The sequence below is a fragment of the Nicotiana attenuata genome, unplaced genomic scaffold, assembly GCF_001879085.1.
Source record: "Nicotiana attenuata strain UT unplaced genomic scaffold, NIATTr2, whole genome shotgun sequence".
Taxonomy (NCBI): domain Eukaryota; kingdom Viridiplantae; phylum Streptophyta; class Magnoliopsida; order Solanales; family Solanaceae; genus Nicotiana; species Nicotiana attenuata.
This window is the reverse complement of record NW_017670421.1, coordinates 402,721-418,962: the sequence shown is the minus strand read 5'-3', so window position 1 is coordinate 418,962 and position 16,242 is coordinate 402,721. Positions and strand designations below refer to the sequence as shown.

General features: G+C 39.7%; 1 pseudogene; it reads left to right on the top strand.

Annotated features, from left to right (window-relative positions):
* The first annotated feature begins 7,710 nt into the window (after positions 1-7,710).
* On the top strand, positions 7,711-12,883 carry LOC109239188 (annotated as a pseudogene).
* The last annotated feature ends 3,359 nt before the right edge of the window (positions 12,884-16,242 follow it).

Here is a 16,242-nt window from a genome sequence, read left to right as displayed (position 1 = left end):
GCTATTTTGGTCAAAATAGTCAATACTTATTGGCTATCAAGTATAGCGACCAAAGTTGGTTGCTATTTTTAAATCCACAGTCAAAATCGGGTTAGCCCTCCCAATGTCTTATTTTCTTACCAAAAATTTCCCAAACTCTCTCTCAACATAATCTCCTCCCCTTCTCTATTTCCCTTACACAAATCAATCCCCCCACCCCTAGCCACTGTCGCCGGAGCCGCTACCGCCGCTACCACTGTCGCCGCTACCACTGTCGCCGGAGCCGCTGTCCCCCACCCCTTTCCACCACTGCTTTTTATTTCTCCTTTAATCTACCAAGGTTAGTAATCTACCTTCTTAGCTTTTTAATTTTTAATTTTTGCTATATAATTTTATGTAATTTTTTAGAATTTTTGTCTATTTAGTATTAGGGTTTTTGGTTTGAACTACATTAGATTTATGAAATTAAGGTAGAAATTATGATCTTTTAGTTCTTGTATTAATTTATATTGAGTTAACTTGTGAAAAGAAACAATTCATACATTAGCAATACCTAAATAAGAGTACTTGTAAATACATTATCCTAAATAAGAATACATTATAAATACTTGAATTAACTAAATTAATTTGTTCTTGCTTTATTTATATAGATGGAACATCGTACTTGGATGTACAATAGAAATTATCCTAATCGGCGGGGATTGCGGGAGGATTTTGTAGAAGGGGTTGATGAATTTATTAGACATGCAATGTCACTTCCACCATACATAAATGAAGGAGTGATTAGGTGCCCCTGTGTTAGGTGCGACTGTATGAAGTTTGGAAAACCGGAGGAAGTTAAGGTTCATCTTTATAGTAAGGGGTTTATAGCGAATTACTTTGTGTGGACTAGTCATGGAGAGATCGATGGTAGCCATGGGATATTTCATAACATGGTTGTGGGTGAAAGTAGTAGGTCGGTGAAGAATACAAATCGTGATTCTAGAATTCATGATATGGTTGCGGATGCTTTTGGGATGCACTTTGGGGGTGAGCCCAATGAAAATGTTGAACAAACTCCTAATGACGACGCAAAACGTTTTTATGAAGCTTTAGAGGAAGCTAGTCGTCCACTACGTAACGGAAGTCCGCACTCTGAGTTGTCTGTTGCAGTTAGATTACTAAGTATGAAATCTGATTGGAATATTTCTCAAGGAGCCATGGACTCTTTCATTGACCTTATGCGTGAACTAGTTGACCCTGATATCGAATTACCTGGTGATTTCTACAAGGCAAAGAGATTAGTTTCTAAGTTAGGACTTTCGTCAATGAGAATTGATTGTTGTGAAGATGGTTGCATGTTATATTATAAAGATGATGCAGGTTTGGACAGTTGTAAATTTTGCGAAAAGCCTCGTTTCAAGAGGCTTTCCAGTGGGAATATGGTCGCTATCAAGTCGATGCATTATTTACCTCTTATACCTAGGTTAAAGAGGCTATACGCGTGTCACGACCCGGATTTCCCACCATCGGGAGTCGTGATGGCGCCTACTGTTGGAGCTAGGCAAGCCAACCATTTAAACATTTTCGGATAACAACATAACAATAATAAAATACCGAGCCTTTAAATAAATGCGGAAGTCTTTTAAAACATAAATAACTGAAAACCCAAAATGCGGAAGTCTAATATTTCACTACCCAAGACTGGAGTCGCTATCTCACGAACTACTAAAGAGTGCTACAAACAAGTCAGAATAGAAAAATACATAATGTCTGTCTCGGTACAATGAAAACAAACAGAAAATATGGAAAGGGACTTCGGCCTGCGAACGCCAGCTAGGCTACCTCGTAAGTCCCTGGACTGAAGAGGGCTCCCGATCAGCTACTGCTGTGGTCCAAGAGCTGCTCCGGTACCGTAATCTGTGCAAAAAGCACAGAAGTGTAGCATCAGCACAACCGACCCCATGTGCTGGCAAGTGCCTGGCCTAACCCCGGCGAAGTAGTGACGAGGCTAGACAGGACTACCAAGTCAACCTGTGCAGTTCAATATATATATATATATATATATATATATGCAATAAAGGAAATAATACCGAAATTAAACAGTTAACTAGGGAGGGAAACATGCTATGGGGGAGTACAAACCGGATATAAAGTCATCAACTTAAGTAAGAAGCAGGGCAATAACAATAATTAACAAAAAAATAGGAGAATCAACAGTTGCACGGCATCAACCTTCGTGCTTTTACTCTCATTCTCACCAAAATAATCAAATAGAATGCACGGTATCACCCTTCGTGCTTTTCCTCACATAACTCTCATTCATGGCACGGAATGATCCTTCGTGCAATTATAGTCAAATCAGAGCACGGAATGTCCCTTCGTGCATAAATAATCAAAACATGGCACGGAATGACCCTTCGTGCAAATGTAATCAAAACATGGCACGGAATGACCTTTCGTGCAAATATAATCAAAACATGGCATGGAATGACCCTTCGTGCAAATATAATCAACACAGCACGGAATGACCCTTCGTGCATTATCACTCTTCCTCACCCAAAACAACAATCACAACCAAACGGGCGAGGGAATAAGCAAATAATAAGAAATGTCCCGGCAAGGGAAAACACAATCAAACAGCTAAATCCCGGCAAGGGAGTAACAACAACAACTTTCACATCCCGGCAAGGGAGATAATCAATATACTAACACCATCCCGGCAAGGGATTGATCATATCTCTTTCCATTTCTTTCATTTCTTACTCAATAGTATTTCTATTGTTCGAGCCAACGCTCCAAAGAATTTACAATTCATAACCAATCCTCAAACTCTTCACATTATGTAGAATTCATCAATTAGCATAGAGGAGTCTCAAAAATATCAGAAATACGTGCAAACAAGGACCCACGGTCATCTAGACACCGGTGTATAGATACTCGTCACCATGCCTATACACCATACTCGATCATTTAGAAATTAGCAATTAATAACACTCTAATTCTATTCCCTCAAGCCAAGGTTAGATCAAACACTTATCTCGGTCCAAAGAATAGCAATCAATCCTCAAATACCGCATTTCCTCTACAATCCGACTCCGAAACAATGATATCTAGGCATAATTAATTCAATAATATCAATTAGGGCTCAAAAACATAATCCCATAGCCTAGAAATGAGTTTTCTAGCATTCTTCCAAAAATACCAAAATTTGACACCGGGCCCACATGGTCCAAACACGAGGCTCGGACCAAAACCTAGTCACCCATAACCCCACGAGTTCAAATATATAATTTGTTTTAAGATTCGACCCCAAATTGAGGTTGAATCACCCAAAATTCCCAAAACCCTAACTCTACCCAAAACCCTTAATTTCTACTTTGAATTCATGATTAGATAAAGAAATTAAGAGAGAATGAAGTTAAGAACAGTTACCTAAAGCTATGGAGGAAAAGGCTCTTCAAAATCGTCTATGGGGTGTTAGGGAGAAGAGCTCGTGTGGAAAAATGAGGAAAGTCCCGAAGCTACTATTTTCTGTAATTTTAACAAAATCACTGGGCGTTTTTGACCTTCGCGATCGCGACAGGGGTGTCGCGTTCGCGAAGAAAGAGGACTGGGAACACCGCGTTCGCGGAAGACTTATCGCGAACGCGTAAAAGGGGAAAGGCTGGGTCCAGGACTTGTACTATGCGAACGCGAGATGGGGTACGCGAACGCGATGAAGAAGAGGGCTAAGGCTATGCGAACGCGGGCTGAAAGACGCGATCGCGAAGAAGGAAAGCACTGTGTAAAAATTGCAGGAAATCTGCTACTTTTTCTAAGTTCAAAATACCCCGAACACCTCCGAAAACACTCCCGAGCCCTCGGGGCTCCCAACCAATCACACAAACTAATTCAACAACATCCTACGAACTTACTCGAGCGATCAAATCGCCAAAACAACATCAAAATCAATGAATCAAACCTCAAAATGATCATTTTTCATTCTAACTTCATAAATTTCCAACTTTAGATAATTAGGTCCGAAATACGTCAAATGATGTCCGATTCTGACCAAACTTCACAGAAAGCGCTTAACACATATTTAAGACCTGTACCGGGCGTCGGAACCAAAATACGAGCCCGATACCATAGTCTTTTAATCAATTTTCATTTCCATTTTTCTTAAAAATTTCAGAAAACCAATTAAACAGAAAAATTCTTTTCCCGGGCTCTAGACCTCGGAATTCGACTCCGGCCATATGCCCGAGTCCTATATTTTTCTACGGACCCTCCGGGACCGTCAAATCACGGGTCCGGGTCCGTTTACCAAAAATGTTGACCGAAGTCAACTTTAATCATTTTAAAGCCACATTTTGAAAATTTTCACAGAATTTAACATATAATCTTTCCGGCTATGCGCCCGGACTGCGCACGCAAATTGAGGCAACTAAAGGTGAGGCTTTCAAGGCCTCGGAAGCACGAAAAAAGAGAGAAATCTGGTGATGACCCTTTGGGTCGTCACAATGCGTCGATGAGTTTTGCTCCTCATATGAGATGGCACTTTGAAAATAGAAGACCACCTGGTGTTATGTGTCATCCTTCAGATGGAGAAGCTTGGAAGCACTTTGATAGGACATAACCAGATTTTGCTAGTGAACCAAGGAATGTTCGATTAGGTTTGTGTGCGGATGGCTTCACGCCTTTTTCTGTATCTGCCACACCATATTCATGTTGGCCTGTCTTTCTTACACCTTATAATCTACCACCCGAGTTGTGCATGACTAGTCCATATATATTCTTAAATTGTATTATCCCCAGTCCACGTAATCCGAAAAGTTTGATTGATGTATATTTGCAAGCTTTGATTGATGAGCTAAAACAATTGTGGTACGATGGTGTTGAAACATACGACATATCAACCAAGCAGAATTTCAATTTGCGTGCTAATTTAATGTGGACAATTAACGATTTTCCTGCGTACGGAATGTTGTCTGGGTGGATGACTGCTGGGAAGCTAGCTTGTCCTTACTGCATGGAAAATAGTAAAGCGTTCACTTTGAAATATGGCCGAAAGCAATCATGGTTTGATTGTCATCGTCAATTCTTGCCTCCTGATCATGAGTTTAGAAGGATGAAAAATGCATTCAAAAAGAATAAAATGGAATATGATTTTCCACCTCCGGTACTTTCAGGTGAGGAAATTTGAGAGAGGGTCCAGAACTTCAGTAAAGTTACTGAAGATCCACCTTATAGATTCCCCGGATATGGTGTTACTCATAATTGGACGAAACAGAGTATATTTTGGGAGTTGCCTTATTGGAAGGATAATCTTCTCCGTCACAACCTTGATGTTATGCATATTGAGAAGAACTATTTTGACAATTTGTTCAATACATTGATGGATGTTAAAGGTAAGACAAAGGATAACCCGAAGGCTAGAATGGACTTACAAGAATATTGCAGGCGGCCTGAATTATACTTGCAGACAGCAAACAATGATAAGGTGTTCAAGCCCAAAGCAAGTTACACATTCACTTTGCAGGAAAGACGGCAAATTTGTGATTGGGTAACGAAATTGAAGATGCCTGAGGGTTATGCGTCAAATTTTGGGAAAAAAGTTGATATGGAGGTAGGGAAGTTCAGCCATTTGAAAAGTCATGACTGTCATGTTTTCATGGAGACCTTAGTGCCTATTGCATTTTGTGGTTTGCCTGAACAAATCTGGAAACCCATCACAGAGATTAGTTTGTTTTTCAAAGACTTGTGTTCTTCCACATTAAGGGAAGAAAACCTACTCCGGATGGATCAGAACATTCGTGTAACTTCTACTAAGATGGAAAAGATATTTCCATGTGGGTTTTTTGATGTGATGGAACACCTTCCAATCCACCTTGTACACGAGGCACGACTTGGAGGGCCTGTTCAATGCAGATGGATGTATCCCTTTGAGAGGTAATATTTTAAGTTTGATGTAATTTTCTATTTTAATTTAAACAAATGTTCTTGGCTAACATGAAATTATGTAGGACAATTGGCAAATGCAAACAATTTGTTAAGCAGAGGAATAAGATTGAAGGATCTATATGCGAAGCTTATCTTGCGAAGGAAACTGCTCATTTTTTAGAGTAATGTGCCATGTGCTAGGAATAGGCCCAACAGGCACACGGTCGACCTTAGGAATGATCCATTATATCCGCCTATGTCCATATTCAATCAACCAGGCCGATGTTCTAAGGATGGTAGAAAGAGAAGTTTGAGTGATATGGAGTTCAAGTCAGCTACACTTCACGTGTTGCTAAATTGTCCCGAAGTTGTACCATATCTCAAGTAAGTATTGATTTAGTAGTTATCAAAATTTAAAAATTACTGTGATTACATCTCAATGCAACTACTAAAAATATTTGATGTGTCACAGTCACTTTGTGGGTCAATTTGGCCATGATGCTGTATATACGAGATTTGATACGTGGTTCAAACAATTTGTAAGTTTCTCCTTAAAATATTCTAACACTATGTAGGTAAACAATGTTTGGAAGTTATGCTAACTTATGAATTTTTTTAAAGATATGTAGGTAAATGATCCAAATAATGGTGTAAATCAATTTTTGAAAGATGTATCTTGGGGACCTGGGGTTGAGGTCACAACAATGTCTAAGTACGTTGTGAATGGTTATAAGTTTCATACAGAGGATTGCTTTAAAAATAAAATAGCAACAACAGTGGGGTGTGGGTTCAAGGTGGTGATGGCAACCAAGATGGAGATATTGATTAATATGGTGTGCTCAAAAAAATAATAGAACTAGAATATACAGGTTGGCCATTTAAGAAATTGATACTCTTTAGATGCAAGTGGTTTGACCCACATCCAACAAGAGGTACAAGAGTACACAATCAATACAACATAATTGAGGTTAATCATACGAGGGAGTATGATCGCTATGATCCTTTCATAATTGCACATAATGTTAGGCAAGTGTATTATGCTCCTTATCCAATGCGGCAGAATAAGTCTGATTGGTGGGTTGTAATAAAAACTAAGCCTGTGGGTAGGGTAGAAGTCGAGAATGTGTTAGATGTTGCATATCAAAATGATATCTGCACTGTTCACCAAATAGTGGATGAAGTTTTAGAAAATGATTTGGAACATCCTGAACACATATTGGAAGAAGTTGATATTGATGAAGTAAGAATTATAGAAAAGGAGGAAGAAGAATCAACTGATGAAGCTCAAACTAGTGAGGAAGAAGAATTCTCGGACGAGGAACTATACGTCGATGAGCTTTAAAAAGTTGGTTTCTTTAATAACTCTCGTTTATAGCTAGTTTCTTTATATGTTTCAATCTAACTATGTATTATATTATGCAGATGACAGGCAAGGGTCGAGGTAACAGTGATCCTACTGGTTCTCGGGGTCGAGAAAAGGCTAGGAAACCAAAGAGGAGGGTAGAAGATACTACTCAATCCCTTCCTGCCTCTACACAGATGCCTGTGCCTATGCCTATGTCTGGGCCTCCACCCCAGGGCTATTCTGAGCTGCCAGTGCATCACCAGCCCTACACCTTCGTGCAGACGCCATGTCTTTCTTCACAGGGCCATAGGATTGTACGACCTATATACAGTCCACCTGTCTCACTACCACATAGATCGCATCCATCAGCAGCTCATGGATCGCATCGATCCATGTCACATCGACATGGATCACAGCCATCCCTGTCATAGCCACTCGGGTCACAACTAACTGTGTCTCATCCCATTGCGGCCCATACAGCTATGTCGCAGTCCCAGGGCTCGCAGTCCCAGGGCTCGCAGCCATCTTCATATGGGACTCCATTTATTGCAGGCCTTCGCCTGCGTGATACTAGCTCTGACCCCCCCTACACCTTCCACACATGCCTCCGATATACATGCTTCGGACAATGATGCTGATGATGACGAGGAGGTGCATTATGATGAATATGGCAGGATCATCATAGCCCCTGAGGGTGACGGGTAAGAGTTATTTGTTATTTTTACTTTTTTTGTTTTGTACAGTTTTACTAAGATATTAATGTGTTTTTTTTTAATTAAATTGCAGGTTCATCCCTAGCAATATTACTACAAGGATCATCACCAAAGCCACCAGAAAGCTTTATGATGGTCCTTATGCGACTTGGAGTGAATTCCCATTCTCGTTGAAGGAGGCAATCTTCAATCAATTTAAGGTATAAATTGTCACGACCCAATTCCCACCCGGTCGTGATGGCACCTCTCGTGAAGACAAGGCCAGCCGACGGAACAATCAACACTACTTTTGACAATTTCTTAGCATAAACAAGTTTAAACCATAGATACCGATTAATCATAAGTGCGGAAATAAACGTAATATAACGGGGAAAACCATCCCAAACTCAGTCCGATGATCAGGGTGTCACAAGTCACGAGCTACTACAGAGTTGATGAAAATACTACAAGTTTGAAAACATAGTTTGAAGATGAATAAAATATGCAGGAGATAAGGAAGAAACGGGGCTGTGGACGTCGACAGCTACCTCGTCTCTCCTAGTCCGCCTGGTCTGGAAGGAAATCAGCGCTCAGGTACGAACTCAGCTGTGCCTGTCTCTGCACACATGGTGCAGGAAGTAATGTGAGTACTCCGACCCAGTGAGTAATAAAAATAAATAACGACTGAGAACATAAAATCCCACAAGGGCACAAATAATGCTATCTCAAGCAGCAACATCAGAAAAACAGTAGAAACCAGTGAAATATAGTAAGGAAATCCTTTGAAAATAATTAAAAATCAATCATACTCAACCAGTAAGTCAGCCATTGTTACCTGACCGGTCAGCCATTGTTACCTGACCAAACGCGTGTTATAGTGCCATTGTTACAACTGGTCAGACATTGTTACCTGACTGGTCAGTCATTGTTACCTGACCAAACGCGTATAACAGTGTCATTGTTACCACTGTTCAATATTTAATCACTCTAGATGGGTACCCGCGCTCACTGTGGGTGTGCAGACTCCGGAGGGGCTCCTACAGCCCAAGCGCTATCAACAAGGCCTGAAAGCTTGAACAATATCAATACGAGGCCTGAAAGCCTCCTCACCTCACTCATCATGCCCTCACATAAGGCCCTCGGCCTCAATCAGTCCGGAAATAGTCAACAGCCCCTCGGGCAACAGTAAAGCAATAATACTCAGCTCAAACAATAGTTCAAATGTCAGTTTAAAACTCCAAGTTTGAGTAAATATGGCTGAGTTCAAGAAACAGTGTAAATCACATGGACTGAGTTCAAATAATGTTTCAAACAGTGAGGAAAACAGCGATGATAGTTCATAAAGAGTTCAAACAGTCGGCAATAAGCCCCAAATACGGCAATAAGCCCAAATCATAGTGAAAACAACAAGTCATTGCTAATACGCGGTAAAATATCATCCGGACTGGACCAAGTCACAGCCCCCAATAGTAAATGACCTCGCGCTCGTCATGGAATGCGTGTCTCATCTCAACATAGCACCAAGTTGTGCAAATCCGGGGTTTTCAAACCCTCAGAACATCATTTAAAATCATTACTCACCTCTAACCGGTCAAAGTCTAGCTCGCTATGCCTTTTCCCCTCGAATCGACCTCCTCGCACGTCGAATCTGATCAAAACCACAAGGAATACATCACAATAGGCTAATAGGTCATAACCCAATAGAAAAGACTCGAAAAATATCAAAAATCACGAAGTTGGCAAAACCCGAGCCCCGGGCGCACTTCTCGAAAAATTACGAAATTCACATCTCCGGATTCCTCGTCTCGCCACGAGTCCATACATATCAAAATCATCAAAATCGGGGTCCATTTGACTCCTCAAATCCCTATTTTAAACTCTGTTAAATTCAAGCCCTAAACCACCATTTTTGACCTTTGATTCCTTGATTATTCAGCCCAAATTCATGTTTATACACCATAAAATCAATCTCTAAGTCCAAGAGTTCATACCTGATAATAGCCCTCGAATCCCTCTTCAAAATCGCCTCAAAGCTCTCAAGGTTCGGAGTCCAAAATGTCACTCTTTCAAAAATTCGCGAAGAAGATGTTCTCACTTAACCTGCCAGTTATTTCCGCTTCTGCGGATTAATTCCCGCTTTTGCGCCTTCCGCTTATGCGATCAATGTCCGCTCCTGCGGACCTTTCACTTAAGGTGACTTTCCGCTTCTGCGATCCAACTTCGCATCTGCGGGACCGCTTAAGCGACCCAATGTCCCGCTTCTGCGGAACCTGACCTGGGCGTCCTACTTTCCGTCCTCCTCGCGAGGCCGTAGCTCGCTTCTCGTCGAGACCGCGACTCTGCGATCTTCTTTCCGTCCTACGATGCGGAAACGAACNTACTTACAATGCCCAACCATCTCATTACCAATCACCCCTCGCACGCCAAAACTTCCCTAGGCCCCATCCTAATTTTGATCGAAGGCCTCCAAAATAATACACAACCATCGCCGAACCCATTGACCAACTATTTGAGAGACTCAAAGCCGCCGGTTTTTTATGATTAATAATAAATAAAAAAAACGTAGTTTACATAAAGAGACCAACTTTGGTCGCCAAAGTTATATTATTAAAATAATAGAGCGACCAAAGTTGGTCGCTATAGTCAATACCCGGAATATTTGGTCCTTTTACCTTAGGGACCAAAGTTGGTCGCTATTTAGCGACCAACTTTGGTCCCTAAAGTAAAGGGACCAGCAATATAGCGACCAGGCATGTTTGGTCGCTTTTTGGTCGTTTTTAGGCCTATAAGCAACCAACTTTGGTCGCTTTTTGTGGTCGCTTTTTACCGAATTTCTAATAGTGAACGGTGGCGCCTCCGCCCGCTCAGCCTCCGCCGGCGTTCCTCACCGGCGACGTGTTGCCAATTCATTTGGTAACCTTAAGCTCACCATCCTATGTGGGATAGTAACAATCTTAGTATTACGTGGCACTATAGGACTCAACAACTTCTCCTCTAATAGTTCCTCTCTCGACCAAACCCAAAAACTTGTTGAAGAAACTAATCGGGTCATTGCTGAGATCCGATCAGATGGCGGCGACGACGACGACAAAAACAACGACGAAGATATCATTCCGAATTTTCTCATAATGCTAGCTATACTCTAGGTCCAAAAATCACCAACTGGGATTTTACAAGAAAAGCTTGGCTCCATGAAAATCCAAGATTTCCTAGCTATGTAAATGGCAAGCCTCGTGTTTTGCTGGTAATGTTCGTCACTTAATTAGTAATATATGAGTTTAAAGCTTTATTTGTTAAAAGACTTGGTATTTTCTAGTTTATTTTAAAATTTGAATTGAATTTTACCCATAAATCTAAGTTTTAATTAAATTTAATCGAACATGTATATTGATGAAATTAATGAGATGATTATTTTGAATAGGTAATTTCTAGTATATAGTGGCTTTGTTGTATTCTGAAAGAACTTGTCTTAAAAGTCCGGCTAAGAAAAGTCTTTTTTTTTTTTTTTTGGGTTTCCCATCCGATGTCCGGTACTCGCATTGGGGTCTGATTAAAATGAAGAGGAGCACAGCACCCTCCGCACTCGATTGGCTAATCAAAGTCAAAGTGGCCAGCTTTGAATGGGTCACCAATAGAACCCTCGGTTCTTCAGAATCTAACTTCGGGACCACCTTTAAAGTTACCCGGTCTGGTTCCAAATCAGCCGTTCATTCTTTCGATCAGAAAAAGGGAAAGAAAGACCGACCACATAAAGACAAAACAGACAAGAAAAAGTGCCAGACTCTTCGTCAACTTTCAACAGTCTTCTGCTTACGCCGCTAAAGAAGCCTTCAAACCAATCAAGAGTTTCAGATTTGCGCTGGGAAGTCCCAAATTGGGGGTAAAGCCCTCCCTAACAAAGGAGACCCCATACCCAGGGCTCGGATCCGAAACCTCTGGTTAAGGATGAAAGAGTACTTATAAAAGAGTACTTACCACTCCACCAAAACCCTCGTTGTATCGCTAAGAAAAGTTGTTCTCATATCTCATAAGTCTTTCTTCTTATTTTTTGTTATTCTATTTTTCTAACAGGTAACAGGTTCACCTCCAAGTCCATGTGACAATTCAATTGGTGATCATTATTTGTTAAAGTCAATAAAGAACAAGATTGATTATTGTAGAATTCACAACATTGAAATTGTGTACAACATGGCTCATTTGGATAATCAGCTATCAGGGTACTGGTCAAAATTGCCATTAATTAGGAAACTAATGATTTCTCATCCAGAAATTGAATGGATTTGGTGGATGGATAGTGATGCAATGTTTACAGATATGACATTTGAAATTCCTTTATCTAAAATATGATGGCAAAAATTTAATTATTCATGGATACCCTGAATTATTAAATGAAAAATCTTGGGTTGCTTTAACTGGGAGTTTTCTACTTAGAAATTGTCAATGGTCTTTAGATTTGCTTGATTCTTGGGCACCAATGGGACCAAAAGGTAAAATTAGCGACGATTCTGGAAAAACTTTAACAACAAATTTAAAGGGTAGGCCTAATTTTGAAGCAGATGATCAATCGGCACTGATATACCTGTTGATTTCGCGAAACAATAAGTGGATCGACAAGGTGTTTATTGAGAGTTCTTATTATTTACATGGATATTGGGCTGGTTTAGTTGATCGATACGAAGAAATGATCGAGAAATACAATCCAGGTTTTGGTGATGAGAGATGGCCATTTGTGACACATTTTGTAGGGTGTAAGCCTTGTGGGAGTTATGGGGATTATCCAGTTGAGAAATGTTTGAAGAGAGCTTTTAATTTTGCAGATAATCAAGTGCTTAAATTGTATGGTTTTAGGCATAGAGGATTGTCAAGTCCTAATGTCAAAAGGATTAGAAATGAAACTTTTAGGCCTTTGGACTTTGTTGGTCAGTTTGACATTAGACATTCTGCACTTATAGGCAGTCTATGAAATTAAACTACTTAAACTTCTTTTTTTTGTTTTTTTTGTGTGGAAATTTTGTCCCTCAATATTGTAAATCATCTATATAAAATATTGTAGAGTAGTTGTTTACGATGAAGATGGTCCGTAAGAATTCATATAAATGTTCTCAATTTTGTTTGAGACTAAGGTGTAGTTATTGTTGGTGTAATCTTGTACACCATTCTTTATAGACTTTAACAAAATGAAGATTGGGTTTTCTCTCATTCATTTAAGTTTTCTGAAACATTATCCTCTGTCATACTTTATTCTCTAAAATTGCATGAGTTATGTAAAATTCTCTTTATGTGTTTTCGAAAGCTAACCTTGACTAGGAGTACTCTAAAAGGGAGCTTTGGCGCAATAATAGGAGTTGACGTTGTATGACCAAGATGTCACAGGATTAAGGTGTAGAAGTATTCTCTTTAGAAATGCGGGGTGTTTAACCAAAATTTAGGATTTCGGTCAAAGCTTTATTTTAGAAGAACTCTGATAATAAAATATGTAATGAATAAAAGAAATTGACTTCAATAAGCAGAAGAAAGCAAAATAAATCTGTATATTGCAATAGTATTTCGTGTCTTTACAAATGTTCAATCTTCCCTCTTTTATATCCATCTCGAAGTAATACGTTTTTTTCCTTTATCATAATAGAGTCTTTATGACAATTAGTGGCATTAATGTAACGTTATGATTGGTAATCATAACTGATTCATTACAAATTCCGTAACACTTTCCGTAATTAATGCCTATTAATTACCAATAATACGTATTTGTACCTCTTTTACTATAAAAGTTCATTCTTCTAATATAACTGCTAAATGTCAATAGGTACGAGCTTTTGTCCTTCCTCTGCCCGTGCCTATTGAAGCTCGTGCCTTTTTACTTTGCCAATCAGTCACTTTTCTACTAGTCCACGTGTCATGATATATCACCTCATATTTAATTCTATACACGAACTCAATTTTTCCCAATACAGATAGTCCCTCCACTTGCCATTTATTCTTCAATAGAATATTTGGGAAGTGGATCTCATTAAAGCGGGAATATTTGCCACCATTATTTCTTCTCTGGAACTGACGCTTCATATGTCACTTCCATTTAATGTTCACGACACGTGGCATCTCCCGGTTGGTTCTGCAACTTTTCTGCGCTTTTTAGGGCTTTTTTATGGCTTCATTAATTACGAAATGACAGCTCTCATCATGACGTCTCTATCATTGCGTCTTTTCCTTTGACGGTTGCTTCTGAGTATAAATATAAGTTTTCATCTTTGTCTTTCTCATAAAAAGTTCAGAATATTCAACTTTAGTTTTCTTCTTCCTCGTACTATTATGTCTTCTTCAAACCCTAACCCTCGGAGAGTCCCTATCCGTGACAATCTTCCTCTTGCTCCTATTAGAAGTAGAAGAGGAGGAAGACTTCGTAGTTTAGGTTCTTCATCTTCTCGAGGCCCTTCTCTTCCTTCTACAAGTTCAACTCCACCCTCTAGAACTAGAGGTTCCCTTTCCCAAAGGTCTTCATCTAGAAATAAAGAACCCAATGAACCTCTTCGTGAACCTTTGGTTGACGAAATTGTTCCTGCTGAACTATCTTTTTACAATGATAGAGAGTCCATCAGAAACCAAGTTTCCTCTATGTCTTTATTGGGGAAAATTATATTTATATATATGGTGACGTGTCAGGACATGTGGATTGGTCAAATGGCCAATGAATCACAATTAGACACGATTCAAGAATTGTAAAACAGACAAGAGCAAAGAAGGAGGAAGAGGCACGGGACATCAGATAAGTAGCACGACGCCCGTACCTATTTAAATCATTTATATTCAGGCATCAGAAGGAATGAATCTAGTTAAAAAAAAGAGTGCAGATACAGCATTTAATGAGTATTAAATGCTGAGTCCGTTAAGGAATATATATATTCAATGTAATGATTGTGTAACGTAGCATTCAATGTCTTTAATTATTCATAATAGCCTCATTATGATTTGGGCATAACGTACATTCTCAAAGGTACCTATAAAAAGGAGATATATGATCAGTTGTAGGGGACACGAAATACTATTGGAATAGACAGTGATTTATTGGTTTCTTTTGACTATCATCTTGTTATCCAGAATTACTTCTTTTTTATTCATTTTTTTGATTATCAGTAACCCGAGTTCTTCTAAATTCTAGCTTTGACTAAAATCCGATTTTTTGGTTAAACAAATTGGTTCCGTTACTGGGAATCTGATAATCCATTTTATTTTAGTCTAACTTCCCTTGTTGCGTCAACCATGTCGAACAACAATGACAACATTCAGGGAAACCAAGAAAATCAAACAACCCAGCAAATTCAGGGAGATCCACAGAACAAAAACGTACTGATTACTTCTCCACAAGGCTCTCCACGGCGGTCTCGTGAAGGCACTCCTGTTGGGTCTCATACAGATGGACAAGCTCAATTCGAGAATGTTGAAACTATGGAAGAGGTTACAAAAACTTATTGCTTCTCAAGTTAATAAAGCTCTTCAGGCTTTTGTTAGCCAATTACCTGCTGCACCACCCACACCCACACCAAATAATAACACTCTAGAGAACCCGTGTTCTGGACTCGTTAATTCAGGTGGAACTCCCAACGAATCACAGGAGGGAGAACCAGGTAATTTAGTTAATTCTAATTTACAGAATTTAGTACTAACATTGCAGAAACAGCTCAAGGAGCAAAATGACCACATAGAGCAAATACCCGGGGTGCCACCAGTGATCAAAGGGGTAGATATGGATAGATATTCACAACAACCCTGGAAGCCAAGTGCTGCTCCACTTCCAATTCCCAAAAAGTTCAAAATGCCTGATATTCCAAAATATGATGGAACGACAGACCCACGAGACCACGTGACTGCATTCACCACGGGCGTAAAAGGCAATGATTTGACTAAGCAGGAGATTGAATCAGTATTAGTCAAAAAATTTGGTGAAACACTCACCAAAGGAGCGTTAACATGGTATTCTCTTTTACCTGAAAATTCTATAAATTCTTTTGCTGACCTTGCAGATTCTTTCATCAAAGCACATTCGGGAGCTCAAAAAGTAGAAAAAAGAATGGAGGATATTTTCAAAATCAAGCAGGGGGACTCAGAACTACTTAGGGAATTCGTGGACAGATTTCAACGTGAAAGAATGACATTGCCACGTGTACCTGACAACTGGGCGGCTATAGCTTTCGCAAGTAATTTGAACGAAAAAAGCTCGGAAGCTACGAGGAAACTCAAGGAAAGCCTTCGAGAATTCCCCGCTACAACGTGGAATGATGTTTATAATAGGTATAGCACGAAGCTGAGGATTGAGGAAGATATTGTTCC